Below are 12396 nucleotides of genomic sequence, written 5' to 3'. Positions count from 1 at the left end.
ACTAAAACTCTGCAGAACAGAATAATTCTTCTGGCAGTGGTAGAACAAGAAATGCATTTGAGTAAATTACAATTGGTGTCAAATACTCTGCAGATGGAAAAGACTCTTACCTCATGGGATGCGCTATTTGTTGAGAATGAGTTGTTCCAACCCTAGTCGTGGATGAAAGACAGAATTTAAACTGATCAGAAATTACAAAGGGCTGTAACTGTGAGGTTTAAACTTCAAGTAAAGTGAAACCTCAGAAGTAAAAAAAAGAGCTATTTCCACGTGGCTGAATTGAGGTAACAACTTGGGGTGAGATCCCTTTGACACAACCTTGGTCCAAGCAATTTCTTGCTTGGAGGGAATGAAAGAGGCAAATTTGTAGAGTGCATAGGGAGAAGACCAAAAGGTAAAGTTAGCTGCACTGTTTCAGACTTCAGCGAATGCTTTGGAGGTCAAGGACTCGAGCTGTGAAAGCTTTGGTCATACCCTCTTCTGTCCGATTTTTCTTTTGTCTCCCTTTTCAAGGTATTTGAAGAAGGAACTTGGGAAATGTGTTAGCTAACACTGCTGACCAAGACTTGTGAGGGTTTCTTGGTCAAAATGTTGGTGAGCTTTAAAAGTACACTTCACAGTGTTTTTTACTGATCTGTTTGATTTCCACCTGGGTTCTGGGATCAGACAGCAGGGAAAGGTGGCAACTAGAACGGCAAAGTGGAAAACAGTGCCTTGTCTATTGTCTCAGAGGGGTAAGATGATCATTTTTTGAGCAGAAGGCCTGTTCAGAAACTGCGCCACCTCTTCTACACTGGTCAGTCTGTCTCTTCTCCCACATCTTGATGCCCCTTTGCCATTTTTACCTGTGCTGAAAATGTTGGTTACATTTCTTCCTCTACTAATGACTCCATATGCAAAACCATACTTGTAAGCCTTTCCTTCAGCACCCTGCCACACACTCTTTGTCCTCACAAAGTGAGACTTAAGTCCTCACAAAATTATAGGACTCATTTTTCCTCAATCATATGTTTCAACTGCTTTTTACTCTCACCTTTCAATGGTTTGTGGACCTTTCCTTTCCTGTTCTTCCCTTTGCTCACTGGGGATGCTTCCTCTTTTGTTTTTGTAAGATGCTGTCACACAGCTCCAGCGACCCACGTGTAGGAGAGATTTATTGCAAACTAATGATAGTCCCTGTGTTTATTTCAGTTACTGTCATATTTAGACTCTATCAGGTCAGGGTGAGTGGCAGCATCACTGGCTCTCACTTACAGGCTTGTGTTAAATATCCTTTTCAGCATGTGTTATAAAACACTGCATGGTGAAGATAATCCGTTTTGTTAGTTTTGAAACAGGAAACTCCTCTCACCAGCCATCAGGAAGAAACTCACATAGGTTGTATAAATGACTTTGTTGTGGCCGGGCTAGATGCTGAACTCATGGATTTGTTCCATTGTTAACCGCTTAAGCAGAAGTGCCTGACAGGAAAATTCACGCTGACAGTACAGCGTAACTTGGTTTACTACAAAGTCAGGTAGTAACAGCATCCAGTGTTGTCCAGGAAGCCACCCACACAGGTCTTCCGCTACCTGTGTGTTAAAAGCTACCCCTGCTGTAGACAGCAGCTCATTGAAAAGACCTGTATTAACTGATGTCCGAATGCATTACTGAGCACCTGGACAGGAGTCATCACTGGATGCAGCTTAGATACCGCACCCAGCAAGGAAAAGGGACAATTGGGAAGCTCTCCTTGGAGTCAAGATCCAGTTGAAAGAAGGAGCTTGTCTAAAGAATCAGATAGCCATGGGAACCTACCAAACGTGGCTGGGGAGGTGTTTTCTCTTCAGAGGCTCTTGGGTGAAGGGCACACACATAACACTGAGCTAAAGCAGAGAAAGGAGGCTAGAGTGCTGCAGATTTACTTCTCGGTATCTGTCTCTGAACAGAGTAAATGATTCTTTAACCTCATGTTAAGAAAAACAACCATCTTTACTTCTACTCTAGGTCTTCTCTGACGCTGAATGATTTCAAGGTGGCAGAGCGGCACGCTCAGTTCACTGGGACACTTGGGGTTTATTCTCCAATTCCCTGGCAGCTCACCCAGTTCAGATGTTCCTCAGTATTGGAAGATCGTCTCCACAAAGTTGAAGGGATTGGTAACACAAGCCATCTCTTGGGGACTGCCATCTTTCTGAGCCAGATCAGAACCTCCTTGGCATACAGCAGGACATCAGGAAAGAGCCTGAAACTTGGGAGTCCTCCAAAATTTTTGAGCCTTCTGCTCACCTCATCGAAGCATGCTGCATCTTAGAAAACCTGAACACTTCCCATCACTTGTATTGCGTCAGTCAGGAAAAAGGATCCCAAAGAAGGGGCAGCTGATGGAGAATTGCTTCACTGCTGTGTCCATTTCTGGGGGGAAGGGGGATGATCTGGTAGTTTTGTGCGTGGTTTACATGTCAGGCTGGTCCAGCAGAGGGGGCTTTTACACAGAGGAGAGAGAGTTTGGTGTGCGCAGTTCCAAGCGCTCGGGCGCAGGTGCTCCTGCAGCAGGGAACGGCAGCCTGGTTGACCGCACTTGGTGTGTAACCACAGCGAAGAGTTTATCAGATTAAATCTGTGATGCAGGAGACATTTGGCATTTCTTATTTGTGCCTGGACCAGTCATCTCAAGATGACTGATACAGTATTGTTATGTCTGATAACTAAGTGTTCCCCCTTTGTCACTCCACCTTCCCAATCACAGGACATTTCGATAACTACTATAAAAAATGCTCATGCTGAAATGTAGCAGCAGTGATCTGATCTTGAAGGAATTAATGATCTAAAACCTCAAGAGATTTTATAATTAAATTTATGCAGCACTTAGCATTGACCCTCTGTAACATAGAATAAGCTTTATTTGTTGTTCTGAAATGTCTTGTTTGATTTTATTAGTCACCTGCACATGGAAATCAAAACTCTGTGAAATGAAAATTGGTCATTTGTGTAAGCAGGGCCTCGTGGATAAGCAAAGCTTATGACCTTGTTTTTGGCCACTAAACTTCACTCCTTGCAGCCAGCCCCACTGTGGGTACATTACCTTCTTCAGATATTTTATTTCATGCAGAGGCAAATCTGGGTTATGACCAAAACAAATTAATATATTTTTCAGATATTCCCAGTATAAATGGGTGTTTGGTATAGATCATTTTAGATGCAGAGTGAGAAATGACAGTTCAACTAAGGTGGCTTCCACTATGGAGTGACCCTGGCTATCAAAATCCAGATGTGACTTCCATTCATTGTACATGGATGTACATTCGTTGTGCAATGTATATTTTAAACTTCTGCTGCTTGCAAGCCATTCATCTTCTAAAATTTTTATATACTGCTGCATACACAGCGGTAACCATTCTGGGCAGACTCAACATCTTAATTGTGTTAATTTTTTTGTGCTTCCTGGTTGTGAACACAGCCTTTTAATTTGAACTGTTTTTCAACCTTCAAATTTCTTGGCACTTCTTCCTCAAGCAGGGTATTGTCAAGTAACATTCAGCAAGAAGAAAGTATGATTTAACAGACAAATATGAAGAAAAATGTATTTCAGTAACAAAATGGGGGGAAAAGAAGGAGAAAACTGAAGGACATCCTTAACACCTTACCAAGAGCATTGCAGGAAGGCCATGGCTGCTGCAAGAAAGAGTTGATAAGAAGGTGAAATCTGCATTTCATGAGAACCTCCCCCTGCACTCACTTTCAGAACGATCATTTTTTCCTGAACATTCCTGTGTGTTGTATTTATTATCAGTTTGGCAAAAATTTTAATCAGGAAGTTGATACACTGGTGGAAAAATCCAGGAAACAATCTGAGACTTTGGACCCAGGATTCTGCATGGCAGAGGCATTTATACAAGGGAATGCAGGTGAAAAAGGTTGTTTGTGAGTTGCTTCCACTGGGAAGGAGGATATGATGTCAGAACTGGGATGTAATGTGCTTGCTTGGGAAAAATGCTTGAGCAATTCGAATTTTTTTGGACACCCCTTTCTCCCTTTTAAGTGTTTGGTGCCCTGTGACAGAGCGGAATCTATGCGTGAACTGTAACAGCCACAAAGAATAACAAGTTAGCACAGCATAGTTTGTTCAAGTAATCCAAATCTGACAGCGCTTCTGTCAGCTTCTTCTTTCCGACTCAAGATTTCTTCTTCCTACTCAGGCATGTCCAATAGCAAGTAGCAAAACTCCAAAACTTCCAGGGTAAGTAAGTAAATGAGCTTTGCTTATTAAATGTGTTATTTTAATATACCAAGCTTTCAGTGATGCACAATGACCACATGTTGTAATTTAATATTGGAACCTATTCTTCAGGTGTATTCCTGTAGTCCAGTTGTGGTGGTGTTTTAATCCTTTGTCACCATGCTGAACCTCAGTATCACACGATACCTCATTATGTTAAAAAAATACTTTACAAATTGACACCTGATTTTATACTTAGCACAGAATACATTAGCGTTGAAAATCCATACAAATTCTACCACCATCACTGACCCCGGGGGCTACTACTGGAGAAATACCTGTTGTTTTTTAGAGAGTTACAATTTTTCTACTATAACTTGCTATTGATTTCATATATGACATACAGATAGATGATTATGCTTTTAATACCGTTTTGCCAAGTAGCTGCTTGAGGGTTTATTTTGGCCATTTTCTACAAATTAAGTACAATTTCTCGGTCATATCTGATCCTCTGGAATAAACCCCATCTGTTTGTTTTTAGAAAGTGAACTTTTGCAGCTTTATTACCAAGCATACAACTTGGTCATCGTGAGGTTTATGTTTCTTAGAAAATGCTTTGTCTATCTCTGGCTTGGAAAAAAATGCCAGGAAAACCCATTAAGGGTTGCAATAAAAAAATCATAGAAGCAGCACAGAGCTGAAAGGCAATCAAATAGTTTGCCTGGTTCTTTCTGCTCCAGGACAACACCAGTTACCTTTACAATAATATTGTATTCTGTTAACATATTATATCTTCCTTACAGGTTCTTCAATACTTCTAGTTAGTGGTGGAAACACCACACCACAGCTTTGCCCTCCAATACACTGCAGGACTTCTCTTACCACCACCCTATGCCTAACCTTGAAACTGTGTGCACTATAAATCCTTCACTCGTTCCATGGATACTTTGAAGTATAATAGATGAGCCTGAAAAGGTCAAACCACCTGCCTGTTTCAGACCAAATCTTTTTGAATGACCTTCCTCAAAATGGCAGTTTTGCAAAATCAGTGTCACTGAAAGTGTTGGGACGGTTTTACAAATAAGCAGGGGTATGATCAAGAAACATGATTTCATTTTAGCAAATGACAACATGACTGTGAATAGTGAAAAATGTCCCTAAAATAAAAGCCTTTGCAGAATCCATGAAATGAAATATAACATTGCAACTTGCGCCTATGTGCATATGTGTGTTTGAAAACAGGATTAGTTTTCTTTTTGACTCCAGAGAAGGAGCTGCTCCATGGTTTTCATGATTCAGAAGAAGCTCCACGAGTGATATTTCACAAAATTTTGAAATGACTCAACAGCACAGAACAAGACATCCCACTGTGTTCATTCATTTCATCTGAAAGCCACTGTAATATATCAAAAACTACTGCTGCCTCTACAAGAATTCTACCCATCCCCAGGATGTGTTTATAAAGAATTAAGGTAAAGGAAGGAGATCACTAGGAAAAAAATAATCAAATCTCAGCTGATACATAAACAGCTAATGCTTGAGTTGCTATTTGTAACGTAGGAATAGCAGCAAACCACCGATCCTTGTTTGTTCTTTATCACACTGAACAGTTGCTGTGTTTGTAAATGGGAGTAACTTTGCCAAGATTTCCTATAAGCTGTTTTTGTAGTTTGATACTTTTAAGGGAAAAATTATACTACAGTGAATTAACAGAAGAGCTTCGTCTGTGCTATGGATTGGTGTACTGACAAAGGGGGAAACTACATTCAAAGTATACCTGCTATACGATTATCAGAATGGCCTACCATCAGAATTCGATATAAAACCAGATAGCCTGCTTTTGGGCAGTGGGCAACTAAAGACCTGGCCATCTCATGGCGATGCCCAACTGGCCCTGCAGCTTAGATGAGGCTTGCAAATGCCAGTTCAACAGAGGGGTTTGCTGTGCAGGCATGCAGGAAGCACCTTCAGCATCTCAAGGCTTTCTGGGCAGAGCATGCCTGGAGCCAGAAAGACCCTACGGACTAAAACCCCACCAGCCTGGCACCGAGAGCAACGAACTGGAGGAGGAAGAACTTGAACTGCCAAATACTTGCTTAGAGCTTTGCTGTCCTGGTGCAGTCCTGCTGTGCAGCATGCTGTGGAGGTCCTGCCTGGCTGGATTAGAAGCCTCCGTTACCACTGTCCCAGATTACCCACTAAGCTCCTACCTCATAGCTTCAATACCCCCTACGCTGGGAGGATTAGAAGGTTAGTAGATAGTCCTAGGAGTCAGATAACCTCTTCTTCCTTACTCTTTTTCTCTGGATTAAAAATAGAAGGATAAACAATTCTGGTTTATTCCTGAAGAATGGTTTTGGGGGTGGGCAAACTAACCATATCTAATTTCCTGTGTTTTGCACACAGGTATTGTAGTTAATGCTATGAACCTAATTCAAGTAACGCTTTTTGGTCTTGCTCCATTCGCAAGATCTTTACAGTCTTACACAGTAATTGAATAATGTCTTAGAATCAGGATTTTTTTCTCAATTTTTAGCACTGTCATTTTAAGCTATTTTATGGATCAATAATATAGCTTTTGTTGTTGCTGTTGTTTTTAATATAGCTGCTGGAATTCCGTGTGATGGTCAAACTATTAGAGAAGACATATTTGCTTCAGTATACTTTATGTCAGATTCCTGGAGAATAAATAACTCCATCATAAGAAAGAAAAATAGTGGTTTCTATTCCCAAATAAGAGACTGTCTTGTTGAAAACTCTAAGCATCCACTTCACTTTGAGTGTGTATGTTCATTCTTTCTTTGATCACTTCATTAAAAGATGGAGACATGATTGATTTGCTCTGCTTTGTTCTGGCCTTAACAACTTTGCAAGCTGTGCAATACAAACAAAGACTCCTCAGAGCGGAGAAAAAGGAAAATGAGAAGGAAAGAAAATTTTGAAAGGTCTCCTGACACTGAGCTGAAGCAAAGAAATTTGATTATGACAGTTCTTCTAGTGGCAAAGCATAGACCTGCAGAAACCAAGTGTTTAACGTCTCAGGAGGTTGGTTTCCTGGCTGATGTATTGCCTAACAACAACAACACATGCCGTTCACACTACTCTGCAGACATTTTACCATGCTTGTACCAGTCCTTTCAGGGGAGGGAAGGATCAAAGATTACTCCCTTGATTCAGAAAAAAAATTACTTAATCCTACTAATATTCCTTACATCATTGCATAAGTGCTTCCCTGTGCTAACAACACAATGTATGGGCTCCTCCTAAATTGAGGGAAACAAGGTCCTCTTTTCCTTCCTTCACTTTCTTTTTTGTCATTAATCACTTACAATCATGTATTAATTCTTGATCTTCCTTACCACATTTTATGTTAGCATAGTAATTTATTTTCTTAGTGACTTTAACTCCTGAATCAAACTTTAGCTGCTAGTGCTGTGATCGGGGTTTGTCCTCCTACGCTGCACTCAAAAGAAGGAGATAACATCCACAGACAGTGCAGGTATTGCAGTAACCTGCTTCCTTTCTCTCTTAGGCAGAATGAAAAAACTTAAAATCCATTAGCTTGGAATAGACAAGTTCTGAACAGAAGAATTGGCAAATAACACAATTTCACAGCATTTGAGTCAAGTTCCCATCACACCTCTGCAGACTAATTTCTCCAGAGAGCTTCTCATTCTTATCACAGAGGGATTTTCAATTATTGTTGGGGGTTTTTTCCCCCACTATATCTAAAAAAAAAAAAAAAAAAAAAAAAAAAAAAGTCAACCACCAAACCCAACCAAAACCATTTTCCTCCTTTCCAGGGAAGCCCTGCTAGCAATTTCCCACTGCTTCAGAAGGAAAAAGGGAAGAAGATAGGAAAGATGTTATAAGCAAAGGGATGTGAAACGCTGGATAGCAATTTGTAGTAGTTGGCCCCATGCTGTGAGATGAATTCATGCTCACTTGAAGGCCAGATTTTAGTTAGAGCCTCTGTCTGCTCTTCACATTGCTCTTCTCCACATTTATTTCAGTCTCAGTGCAACTGCCTTGACTCTGGGTGAGCAGGGTCACACTCAAGAGGATCAGCCCCACTTCTGTCTTTACTGTTCCCTAGGAGCTGACCTGTCCCTTGGGGCTGCTGTCTTTCTGGGTAGCTCCTTCAAAGACAAAGTTTCACGAGGCATTATTAACATCAGTATGCAATATTAATCTATGAAATATCAAAAGGTTTTGACTGAAAAAAACTTTTAAGAGGAAAAGAGACACTGGAGCACTCGGTGCCTAGTAAATGGGAAGAAACTGGTCTAGGAAATTTTTTGCCTGAATGTATTTTTCTGAATCTTATCAAGGAGATATTGCCATCTTCTCCAATTTACATTGTGTGAGTAGCTCCTCACTGACTTGCTGGCTGGCCTATATTATTTATGCAGCATGAGTTAAAAAATTGTCAACCTTTCCTCCTCTGTTTTGGCCTGGCTGCGGCCCTAGCTCTAGGGATCAAGTCCATTGCTTTCATGCTATTAGCCCGGTGCGCTGACTTCCTAAACTACAGGTTTATGTGAACACCTCCTACTCTTTTAAACACTCCCCAAAATTGCGTAAGCACCACATTTAATGTAGAGAAACCCTGGGGCTAGCTCATGCTTCATAGAATCATAGAACAGTTTGGGTTGGAAGGGACCTTAAAGACCATCTAGTCCCAACCCCCTGGCCTGGGCAGGGACACCTTCCACTAGACCAGGTTGCGCAGAGCCCCATCCAGCCTGGCCCTGAACACGGCCAGGGATGGGGCATCCACAGCTGCTCTGGGCAGCCTGTGCCAGCGCCTCACCACCCTCACAGTGAAGGATTTCTTCCTAATACCTGATCTGAATCTACCCTCTCTTAGTTTAAAGCCGTTACCCCTTGTCCTGTCTCTACAGGCCCTACTAAAACATCTGTCCCCAGCTTTCTTACAAGCCCCCTTTAAGTACTGGAAGGCTGCTGCAAGCTCTCCCCAGAGCCTTCTCTTCTCCAGGCTGGACAACCCCAACTCTCTCAGCCCGTCTTCATAGGAGAGATGTTCCAGTACTTGTTCGTACTTCGTAGGTGCTGAGGACTAACCCAAAAGTCTAAGTGATGTCTGAGACCTGAAATGTTGTTTTGTGCATCAGATGAGAGAAGGGAACCACTGGGCTGACCCACCTACTCTGTATGTGCAATCTCCTTCTCATCTGCTTGCATAGGGCAATGGACAGGAGGAGTGAGTAGGGAGCGAGGATAAAAGGGACGACAGGTGGGTGTGAGGATGTGCACCTGAAATACACAGTCTTAGTAGGAGTCATAGAGGAACCTGGCCCCGACATACCGGTGTATCAGCTGAGGTTTCCACCATACTGTCAGCTCTAAGATGATACAAGTTTACCTGGCTTGCAGTTTTCCTTACGGCACTCTGAACGCTGCCAAAGAAATTGTAGTGCCAGGATAGTCTCTGGCGAATGGTTTTGTCCATCCCCTTACGAGCAAGCAGCCAACACTTGCACCCATGTCCTACTGCCCTTTTCCTTGATGGGGAAGAATGCTGGCAGGGGGCATTTAGGGACACTTCCCACCACCAGAGCCCTGATGGGTGATCCAGCCTCTCAGAGGCACCATCTGGGTGAAATTCCCATACTCCCACCTGCCTGCTCAGCCTGTCACATGGAATGTGGGGCTGCTGGTTGTCACCAAACAGGGCAAGAGCAGGAGCCAGCCAGCAGGCTGTTGGGCAGGGCTTTCCCAGAGGTGTGGGAAATGCTGCTGCCAGACCCTGCTCTGATTCATATGAGACTTGGTAAGGAAAGGCATTACTCATCAACCAGACAACCCCTCAGGCTACTAATGGAAAAGAGAGTGAGCAGAGCAGGTTTTCTTCACAACTCCTGCATGCACAGTCCTTCCCTTTATATACAAAACATATTTATGGGAGCAAGAATGAACTATGGTCATTTATACAGGAAAACCAGATCCACCAGGCCATCAAGTAAGCTGCTCCATTGCAAACTCTCCCTGGTCTTCCAAGTAACAAATATTAACTATTCAGCAGGAACCAGCTATTTACCGTCTGCAAGAAAAAATGGAACTTCAAAGTCCTTAGGGAAGCTGTGGGGCCAGAGGTGCTGAGCCAGCACTCACCTGCTTTCCTTTCTCTGGATTTGTCACGTTTGGTGCCTGTCACCTTGTCCTGCTGCGTGAGGATTTAGAGAGGAAAATCAGTTTAGTTAACCTTTTGTCCAGCAGAATTTCTGAGAACTCCACTGAGAAAAGTCTGCAGGCAGGAGGAGAAACATGACTTTTTTTTTATTTCGAAGGCTGTAAATTTTTATTCAAGGGACTGACGTTTTACTAGCTAGTGAAGTAGTCTGATCAGCAAATTCAGAAGTCTTGCTTTCACTCATGCAAGCTGTCACTTTCCAGACCCACATTGCTTTTAGTAGGGTCTCTGCACTCAGGCTCGTATCCCACAGAGCATCCAAATTACTGTCGGGATTTCTTTTGCATTGTGCAGCATGACCGACCACGCTGCTATGAAAGAGCAGGGCTGCAGCTCAGCCTTGTCCAGCAATCAGCCAGGTGGGCGCTGGGCACGCCACGCAGGCCGGCTCCCTGGCAGGTCCTATTTCTGATGCAGTGCTGTGCCTGCACCACCCGAGAGCATCTGTGCCTGTACGGAGACCCACGGCTTAGATGGGTGCCTCCCAGCTTCCTTCTGAAGGGGAGAGCCTTCAGGTCCCCAACACAACTCCCTCCAGCACTGCTTGCCTAACCCTTATTTCCAGGGATAACAGGGAAGTACAGGAGCCTGTGGTGTTTCATTCGCGTGAGTGCACAGGTACACTTCAAGCACTGCCCGCTGCCAGTGCTTCACAGCCCGCAGCTGCCCAGCAGAAAATGTAAGGGAGGAATGCAGAACTGCAGCACACAGCACACATTTTTGATTTCCATAGCAAAATAAAATGACGATTCCTCCCCTCTCAAACTGTCTGCTGTCTTCCTTTCAAGGGCTATATACCTGCACAAGTAAAGCAAGCCACAGAGACATTCACTTTCTTCCAAAGATACATACGTCGGCACATGTATTTGTTACTCGCTCATTTGCAGTCACCTCCTAGCTCCCACCTGACTTAAGTTCTCTTGTCTAGTGTCATGGTTTAACCCTGGCTGGCAACCAAGCACCATGCAGCCACTCACTTACTCCCCCTCACCCAGAGAGATGGGGAGGAGAATTGGAAAGGAATGTAAAACCTGAATGTTCAGATAAGAGCAATTTAATAGGATAGGTAAAGCAAAAACTGCGCGCACGAGCAAAGCAAAACAAGGAATTCATACACTTCTTCCCATTGGCAGGTGGGCGTTCAGCCATCCCCAGGAAAGCAGGGCTTCATCATGCATAATGGTTACTCAGGAAGACAAATGCCATAATGCTAGATGTCACCACTTTCCCTCTTCCACAGTTTATATACTCAGCATGACGACCCATGGTATGGAATATCCCTTCGGCTAGTTCTGGTCAGCTGTCCTGGCTGTGTCCCCTCCCAATTCCCCGTGTCCCTCCAGCCCTCTCCCTGGCAGGGCCTGAGAAACTGGAAAGTCCTTGTCTTAGTATAAATATCACCCAGCAACAACTAAAACCATCACTGTGCTATCAACATTGTTCTCACATCAGAGCCAAAACACAACACTGCATCAGCTACTAAGAAGAAAACTAACCCTATCCTAGCTGAAACCAGGACATCTAGGAAGCAGAAATATTTGGGAATGGGAGGTTTTTTCCCCTTATTAGACTGCCTGAGGGGGTTGTCAAACTGGTATTTTTCCTTTGGAAGCTATGCGCTTTTAGCAGCCAGGTACTCCACCATTTTCTCTCCCAGCTTTTGCACATTACTTAACTGCAGGCTTTGCTCATGGATCAGAGTGCCATGCTGCGTGGTAGAAGCATGCTCAGAATTACATCTCATGCACACCCTCCACAGTACAGGTTCATTATAACACAGTGCTCCCAATGGAAACTTGCTTTTTTTTTTTTCTCCTTCAGATTCTATCCAGAAAATGTCAAATAGGCTTACTTGTGAAAGAAGCAAAGAAATACATAAGAGAAAACCCTCCTTCCTCCCAGCAGTGTCCCCACTGAGGATCTGCACGTGTTTCCTTCTATCAGGGATTATTTCCACGTGAATATCCCTTTACATACTTGAAAG

The 12396-nt window shown here is 43.2% G+C and overlaps 1 long non-coding RNA gene across 1 annotated transcript in view; it reads left to right on the top strand.

The window, feature by feature from the left end:
* LOC129783887 (uncharacterized) overlaps positions 1 to 11730 on the top strand; it is a 177995-nt gene extending 166265 nt beyond the window's left edge. Inside the window, exon 3 of the long non-coding RNA XR_008745948.1 lies at positions 11666 to 11730. This is a non-coding gene — a long non-coding RNA (uncharacterized LOC129783887). The remainder of the gene's footprint in view (positions 1 to 11665) is intronic.
* Positions 11731 to 12396: the final 666 nt, after the last annotated feature.

Source organism: Falco peregrinus, chromosome 2, assembly GCF_023634155.1.
Source record: "Falco peregrinus isolate bFalPer1 chromosome 2, bFalPer1.pri, whole genome shotgun sequence".
NCBI classification, from domain to species: Eukaryota; Metazoa; Chordata; class Aves; order Falconiformes; family Falconidae; genus Falco; species Falco peregrinus.
This window is presented reverse-complemented; position numbering and strand designations above follow the sequence as displayed.